The sequence below is a fragment of the Primulina huaijiensis genome, chromosome 9, assembly GCF_012295235.1.
Source record: "Primulina huaijiensis isolate GDHJ02 chromosome 9, ASM1229523v2, whole genome shotgun sequence".
Classification (NCBI taxonomy): domain Eukaryota; kingdom Viridiplantae; phylum Streptophyta; class Magnoliopsida; order Lamiales; family Gesneriaceae; genus Primulina; species Primulina huaijiensis.
In genome coordinates, this window is record NC_133314.1 from 11,841,055 (window position 1) to 11,850,200 (window position 9,146).

Here is a 9,146-nt window from a genome sequence, read left to right on the forward strand (position 1 = left end):
TGAAGGGACCGTACTGTACGCTAACCATAATTGAATGGTTCTTGCAGGCACTATCATTTGATACCTAGGGAATCATGTAAGCGATGCTGCTAGGCGTTTAACATGATTGGTTGGGTACTATCAGACTTGAGTTCTGACGTTCTTGTTATCAAGGAGTTGATAAGTAAGAATGGAGCAATTGGGGTATGCTCAAATAAGGACATGTTTAGTCCGAATCACATGGAGATGTGAACCCACGGCTAGTTGTATCAATGAACCATTGAGGGCCACACAAGTACTAGCTTTCTAGATCCCGTTGAGAAGTAAAATATTTCAACGTGTTGAACGGCTTATAAATGAGTTTGTAAGCGTAAGGAAAAATAGAAGTATGACTTCTATGAGGGAAATGTAACGTTTAATTTGTGAAAGTGTTCCTAAATTAAAAGTTGGCCAAACAAGTAATGTATTTGAAAATTGTGATTTTCATAAACATTATTATGGACTAAATTAAATTAATTAAAGTGTTGAATTAATTAAACACTAGTGGACCTAGTAGAGTCCAAATAATTAAATTAATTCAAGTGTTGAATTAATTAAACAACATTGGGCCTTGTAGAGACCAATTAGGAATTATTATTAAACTAGTGGGCTTAAGTGAAATCAAGTAAAGTTTAAATGGTCTCAAATGTGTTTGAGACATTTAAATAAAAGTCCATGGACTTTGTAATTCTTACATGCCCAAATAAAAATAATGTGCCTGGGAAGGTGAAGGGTTGGATACTACTTTTTCAATCTCCAAGGCTTGGGATGCTAAAAAGGGTTTTAGCTTTTCCCACAACCAAGACAATTCATCCTCCTACCATTTCTCACCAAGCATGGCCAACATTTTGATGGGTATTCTCTCAAGATTTTTCTCTCCTTTTGTTCTTCAATTGTTGAGGAAAAAATACTCTTCTCAAAGAAAAATGACATACATTTTCTAGTGCAAGTGTAAGGTGGATCTTCCTAGTTAGTGGTGGGCTTGATTTTGAAGGAAGGACTCAAGAACAAGGAGATCTTGTAGATTTGTCTTGCCTTTGAAGAGCCAAGTTGTTTACAACTTGGTTGAAGCCATTACATCAATCTTTGAGATTGATAGGTAACATTTTAAACACCCTATGTATGACATATTTTGGTGTTTTTGTATTTGCTACACATTCTAGTGAGGTGTTTGAATTTTTTCTAGTTGAAAAACAATTTTAAAACTTCCGTTGCGCATTTGAACACCTAAAACCGATTCCCTTTCATGAAACCCTTTTCATAATTACCACCATACTCTGATCAGAGATTTCAAACTACATACACATGAGATCACATAGGATATCCATACCCGAAGGTAAGCGGTGAATCCCCGACTACAATGCATCGACTCCTATATGTTTTGCCAAAACACCCAACCTTGCCACCTGATGACCCCTTGAGAGTCGGTAAACAAGTCAAAGTGCAATGCTAGCACATAGAGTCTCAATGTTGTCCCGGGTCGTAAGGACTAATGGTGTACAACCATAAACTAGGACGTTTCCATTCGATAAGTGAGAACCACTTGAAAAGTCCTTTATGGAGGGTTGTTCAGTGCACTCTACAAGGAGAACCTATCTGCATGCTCGGACATCACAATGTCCCCTACCAATGAAACATGGTACTCACATCGCAGATACTAGTCTCGAACTCTAGCGGCCTATATCCTTCTTAACGGTGGCTGAATCGACTAGGAACTGTTTAGAATATACAGTATTCCAAATATGAGTTTCATGATACTCATCATATAAGCATCTCATATTCTTTCTACTATTTGTATATTCAAGGACTTTATCTATGAAACTTGCATGAGTATACAGATAAAGATGTGCCAAAACAATAATTTCAAATATTATTAAAATAAAGACTATTTATACATAGAGTTTCATTGTTAACACTCGGCCAACACTTGGCTCGACGTGCACCTACTCGAACAAACCAGGTATGGGCACTACAAGTTCTTAGTAATGCCGTTTGGATTGACTATTTCTCCAACAATTTTATGGACTTGATGAATCGAGTATTCAAGCCCTACTTAGATCAGTTCGTCAAAGTGTTCATTGACGACATTCTCATCTACTCGAAGAACCATGAGGAGCACAGTCAGCATTTGGGTACAGTTTTGCAAGTCGTGCAGAGTCGCAAGTTATTTGCAAAATTCAGTAAGTGTGAATTCTGGTTTGAGAAGGTAGCGTTTTTGGGTCATATAATATCTAGCAGTGGCATCGAGGTGTATCCAGCGAAGGTAGCAGCCGTTAAGGAATGGGTTGAGCCGAACAATGCATCAGAGATCCGCAGTTTCCTAGGATTAGCAGGCTACTACAAGAAATTTATTCAGGGATTTTCTTCAATAGCAGTGCCACTCACTTCATTGACTAAGAAGAATGCTAAATTCAATTGGAATGACGAGTGCCAGAAGAGCTTTGATACTTTTAAGCAAGCTCTTATCACAGCGCCAGTGTTAGCCATGCCAGCAGGTCAAGGCAATTTTGTACTATACACCGATGCAATATGAGCTCGGGCTAGACGCAGTTTTGATGCAGCATGGTCGGGTTATAGCTTATGCCTCTAGACAGTTGAAAGTGAATGAGAACAATTACCCGACATATGATCTTTAGTTAGCTGAAGTTGTCTCTACGTTGAAGATATGGAGACATTACTTGTATGGCGAGAAATGCTAGATATTTACCGATCACAAGAGTTTCAAGTATTTCTTCACGTAGAAAGAGCTGAATATGAGACAAAGACGGTGGTTGTAGTTGGTAAAAGACTACGATTGCGAAATTTGCTACCATCCGGGGAAAGCTAATGTTGTGGCAGATGATTTGAGCAGAAAAGTTGCAGTCATAGCACAGTTGTCAGTGCAGAGACCTCTTCAGTCAGAGATTCAGAGATTTGGGTTAGAGTTTTATCCTAAAGGCAGAGCTCCTAAGCTGTCTAATCTGACAGTCCAGTATTCTTTGATAGACCGAATCCGTCGAGGTCAGTCTTCAGATGAGCAGTTGCAGAAATGGCGAATGAAGGATGAAGCCAAGAGCAGTGTACTCTACACAGTGTCCGATGGTATTGTGAGGTACAAATGTAGAATGCGGGTGCCTAGTGTTGATTCGATCAGAGAGGATATTCTGGCAGAGGCATATACATCTCCATATTCCATTCATCCAGGAGGTACCAAGATGTACAAGGATTTGCAGATTTTGTATTGGTGGCCAGGTATGAAGAGAGACATCCGCCGATTTGTGTCTGAATGCCTCACTTTTCAACAAGTGAAGGTAGAGCATCAGAGGCCAGCAGGAATGATCAAGACACTCCCTATCCCCGAGTGGAAATGGGAGAATATCACCATGGATTTCGTTGTTGGTTTACCGAGGTCAGTCAGAGGATCCAATGTTATTTGGGTTTTAGTGGATCGACTTACCAATTCGGCACACTTCTTGCCAGTGAAGACGACTTTCTCCATGACGCAGTATGCGGAGCTCTATATCGGGGAGATAGTTAGATTGCACGGGGTCCCAGTTTCTATTGTATCCGACAGGGACCCGAGGTTTACATCGTCCTTCTGGAAAAGTTTGCACACAACCATGGGGACGAAGTTGCTATTCAGTACAGCTTTTCACCCACAGACGGATGGCCGATATGAGCGTGTGATTAAGATTTTGGAGGATTTATTGCTAGCCTATATGATCGATTTCCATGGAACTTGGGAATCGAAGCTACCTCTAGTAGATTTTACCTATAACAACAATTTTCAATCGTCTATAGGTATGGCTCCCTACGAGACATTGTATGGGAGGAAGTGCAGATCGCCGATTCATTGGGATGAAGGCGGTGAGAGATGAGAACTTGGCCCAGAGTTTGTGCAGCAGACTGTAGATGTGGTGGTTAAGATCCGAGACCAAATGAGGACCACACGGAGTCGTCAAAAGAGTTATGCTGATAAGAGGAGAAGGGATCACGAGTTTACCGTAGGAGATCACGCTTTCGTAAAAATATCACGTATGAAGGGTGTTATGAGATTTGGGAAGAGAGGCAAGCTAAGTCCGAGATTCATTGGACCGTTCGAGATTCTTGACAGGGTTGGGACACTAGCTTATCGTGTAGCCCTATTGAGATTCTTGGCACTGTCCTGAATGCTGTTTTATATGCTAATATGATTATTTGGAATGTTTATGTATTTTTATATGTTAAAACATTATTTTAAATGTTCATGGATATGTAAATGTTAAAATGTTATTTTTAAAGCGTTTATGGATTTTATGGTTTCATTATGGACATTTAAAGGACATGTTGCATGCTTGGTTTAAAAGAAAAACGTTACATGCATGTTTAAATTTTATCAAGTGATGATAATATGATACTGTAAGGTCCAAAATTAAGACGACGTAATCCAACTGTATGCGAATCTAGGAAATAATGGAAAATGAGTAATTAATTTATTTTAATTTCTACTTGATTATGTGACATACATGCTTACATGTTAAATATGATTTTTATTATCGTCATGCATAAAATAGTATTTTTAAGGAATATTCAAGTTGCGATAGAAGAACGGAGACCGAGGGCTGAAAAACGTAAAAGATTTTTATAAAATAGCTATTTTTAATTATTTAAAATATGGTTGATGGTTTTTCATATTTTTTGAAAATAAGGGGTTTTGAGGTGATTTTATACGCCGGTGCATAAATTTTATCGGTGTTGGTTTTTCAACTAAAATACGAGCTTTTTGGTAACCCGGTTATTAAATTCACAAATTTATTTAAACAAAAAAATTTGTTAATATTCTATTTAAATCCTAATTAGACTAATGGGATTAATTTAATGGCTAAATAGGCCTAGGCTTAATTAGCAAACTAATTAGCTATTTATATTATATTAAAGCACAAAAAAACCCTACACCTAGCATCAAACCACACGGCCACACACTTCACAAATTCTGAAACTCTCCCCACAACCCTCAGACCCCACGGCACACACACATCACAAGTTGTAGGAATTTTCGAAGATTCAAGGTAGAAACTAGCCAAGGTTTTCTCCGTTCTTCGTCGTCAACGGTTTTTCGTGCGTTTAAAACGCAAAGGCACTTCATACATCTTTTTTTCTCGTCTATCACATCGTATTATTGTTTAAATTATATTTGAATGAAAAGCATGAGAATTTTATGAATATTTTCGAAATATTGCACGTACATGAGGCAAACTTGTGAATTGTTGTTCCAAAAACATGCTTAATATGTGTTGAGGGGCTGCCATGATTTAGGTAATGATCAAGCATGATTTACACGTCCTAAGGGGTCCTAGATCACACATGAAAAGGCTGCACACAAGGAATTATAAACGGAAGCCGTAGGCCTAAGTATGGAGAGAAACCGTGAGTTTTCTTTGGTGTGTCAAGGTGCAAGGTTTTTATGCATGAGGCTAGGTGGCTCAACCAGGGCTGGTTCAGGGGCAGAGGTGGTCTAGGTCTAGGGCTGGGTTGGGTCCTAGGGTGGCTAGGGTTCGAGCCATGGGCTGGGGAAGAGTCCACGTAAAGTAGGACTCTCCCCCAAGTCATGTACAGGAACTGGTCGGGAAAGTTAGGGGCTAGCGGCTGGTCTGGGGGCAAGATAGGTGGTCTAGATGGTGCCTTAGGATGGTCCAGTGAAGGTTAGGAAGGGCGGGGCTCGGTGGTAGCCTGGGTAAGAACCTCCACGAAATTATAGCAGCAGGAACGTGTGGAAGGCTTGGGGGCGAGGCTGCTGTCCTTTGGTTCAGGGCTTGGGTTGGTCTGGGTCGAGTCTGGGCGTGGTCTAGGGTCAGTGAGGGTCCGAGGTGGTCGCTGGTTAAGGGGCTGGAAGAGTCCTAGTGGCACTAGGAAATTATAGGCGCGAGAATCTCCATGAGCGCATTTTCTGTAGTCTAGTTCCAGCAAGTTTTTGGTTGGGCAAGGGTTTGTTTTCGGGCTGGGCTTGGTCAGTAGGGTCCCTAGGTGGGTTGGCTAGGTTTGGGCTCGAGGTGGCTCGGGCTTGCTCGAGTAAATTAGGAGATGGCTCGGTGTGTTTGATAAGGTGTCAAAAACAAAAATTAAAGAACAAAAATTGAATCCATGGGTCCACGAGGGTGGCTCATGACTTGGAAGGGTAGAATAAATCATAAAAATGTTATGTTAAAAATTTGGGATCAAAATAACGAGTTTTGGATTTATTCAGGATTTTACCGCCGCACGGAACGCTAATTAACGAGTTAATTGAAACGCCTAGTTTTAAACTTTATAAAATTATGAAAAATTAGTTTAAGCTTAAATAATTATTATAAGTCTAAGTTTTTAATTTGGGAATTTTATATTATGGTTTGGGTTAATTCAAGATTAAAGCGCATTAATACGTCACATTTAAGGATTAATTTAAAAGTCATCGATTTAAGTCAAATAAAATTATTAGAAAATTCATGTGAGCTTAAATAATTATTTGGAATATGTTAGAGTCAATGAAATTAAGAAAAAGTCAAAAACGGGAAATTTTACGTCTAGGGGTAAAACAGTCTTTTTACACCTAAAAATTAGTAGACGTCATGGCAGTGCTCTAAATGTTATTTTTATGATTTTATGACTATTTTTAATGTTTATGAAATGTTCATGATTAAATAATGATTTTTTTAAATGTCAATTTGATTTTTATGTTTTAAGATCGACATTTAAAAGACATGTTGCATGCATGATTTCAAAAGAAAAATGTGATGTTATGCATGATTTTTGTAAAGTAATGAGAATGTTAAACGTTGAAGGAAGTGAAGTAATTGTGACTAATTCGATAATGTTGGAGATATCGTGAGGGTTATGGTCCCAGTGGGAGCCCAACGATCGGGTTTCCATCATTACGAATATGTGGTAACGGTTTTGTGGTAACGGTAAGAATGGGAATATCGTGAGGGGAAAAGGCCCTCGAGGGAGCCTATTTGTGGGAAAAGGCCCCAGAGAGAACCCTGACGATCGTATTTCTATTCAATGAGGATAGACCAAGGCCCAGTTGACCGGTGAGAGTGTCGCTGGAGTCTCCGCCGCCCAGTATTGTGGTTACATGTAGATGGATCCATCGACTTTTGAGGTTTATGTCATGATGAGGAAAGTAACAATTAACGATCTAAATTCAACAAAAGAAAAGGAAAAATGTTTATGATCCTGAAAAAATGTTTATGTTATGTCATGTTGAGGAAAAAGGAAAGTTAAAGTTTATGTTTGCATGTCATGAAATGTTATTTTTACGTAAAAATATTTTCACTGTTGCATGTGGTTTTATAAGTATTATTTGTTATAAATATTATGGTGTGTTGAGTTTTTAGACTCACTAGGTGTGATAGATGCAGGTGAGGTTGAGGGAGGTCTTGATGGGTGATTGGACTGGACTTAAGGCGCACACAACCCGAGGACCAGCGCTTCTACTTTTTCCGCATTTATGATTCATGATTTACGTAAAAGATTTTAAGATTATTTATTTATGCTTTTGAGAGATTTTTGAGAGGTTTAGTATGGGCTGTACTTTTCAAATTTATTGCTTTTTAGGTTGGTTAACTTCTGACATTTCATTTTTATTACTATTTCATTTGATTTTTAAAATGCTAGTTGGTTGATGTTTTATTTTAAAAGGGTAAAATATTTTATAAAAATATTTTCATGTGGTATATGTAAAGGGCCGAAAATCGAGTGTTAAAAAAAAAAATTTCTCTCACATTTTAAGCAAAAAGAAAGACAGACGTTTCTGTTGGTATCAGAGCCAGGTTCCTGTAAAGGGTTGTGCCACCATCAGTGCCGGGAAGATCAGTCATCAGGCCTCAAGTTGTAAGTTTTACCTGCTTTATGTGACTTAATATATTGTTACCTGCATGACGATATTAATATTATGTTTACGTTACATGTTTATTAGCTTTTGAGTATTTATGCTTGCATGCTTTAATTGTTAAATGGGATAAGCTATGTCACATGATTAGAAAACTTAGATTTAAATGCATGTTGGTTACGTTAGAATTTAGAAAACGTTCAGATAAAATGCCTCCTAGACGTGCTCCCGTTAATGGAAACCAAGCAGAGAATAGTGTGAATCAACAAGGAAATGCACCACCACCAGGAGACGCTGCTACACATGCATTAGAGGGGATGGCTCGTCTCTTCGAGCAGCAGTTACAGCAGCAGAAGTTGCAACAACAGTTACAGCAGATGCAGCAGGCGCCTAGGCCACAGCAGGATATATATGATCAGTTCCGGAGGTTAGGGCCGAAGGAATTTTCTGGCACTACCGACCTTTTCGCTGCAGAGGGATGGATTCGTTCTCTGGAGGTACACTTTCGCTATTTAGATATGGGAGATGCGGACCGTGTGAGGTGTACCACTTATTTGTTGAGGGATGACGCTTCTTTATGGTGGGAAGGAGCTGAGCAGGGTGTTAACCTTGCTACACTTACTTGGGCTCAATTCAAATCGATATTCTGTGAGAAGTATTTTACTGCTGATGTTAGAGGACGGCTGAAGAGAGAGTTTATGAGCCTCCGACAGGGAGACTCGACTGTTGCTGAGTTTGTCAAGAAGTTTGATAGGGGTTGTCATTTCGTACCCTTTATTGCCAGGGATGCTGAAGAGAAGCTTAGGCACTTTATGGATGGTCTGCGACCTACCATAAGGAATAATGTTATGATGATGCATCCTTTGGATTAAGCTACTGCCGTTACTTATGAAAGGGGATCGGTTACGGTGACCGGAAGCGCAACGGAAGTTTAAAAAAAAACAAATTTTATGTGAAAATTTCGGCCACCTCCATATCTTGGTGTAGCAAATACAAAAACAACAAAATGTCATACATAGTATGTTTAGAAAAATTATACCTATCAACCTCTTGAGGTTGATGAATGGCACCAACCAAGTTGTAAACAACTTGGCTCTTGAATGGATGAAGATCTACAAGCTTCCTCCTCCTTCAAAAATTAGGCCCACCACTTGCTAGGTAAATCCCTTCTTGTTTTGCACTAGAAAAACAAGAAGATTTTTCAATGAGAAGAATATTTCTTCCTCAACACTTGAAGAAGAAAAATGAGAGAAAAACTTGGAGAGAAGTGTCAAGGATTTTCGGCCAAGGTATGTAATGGGGG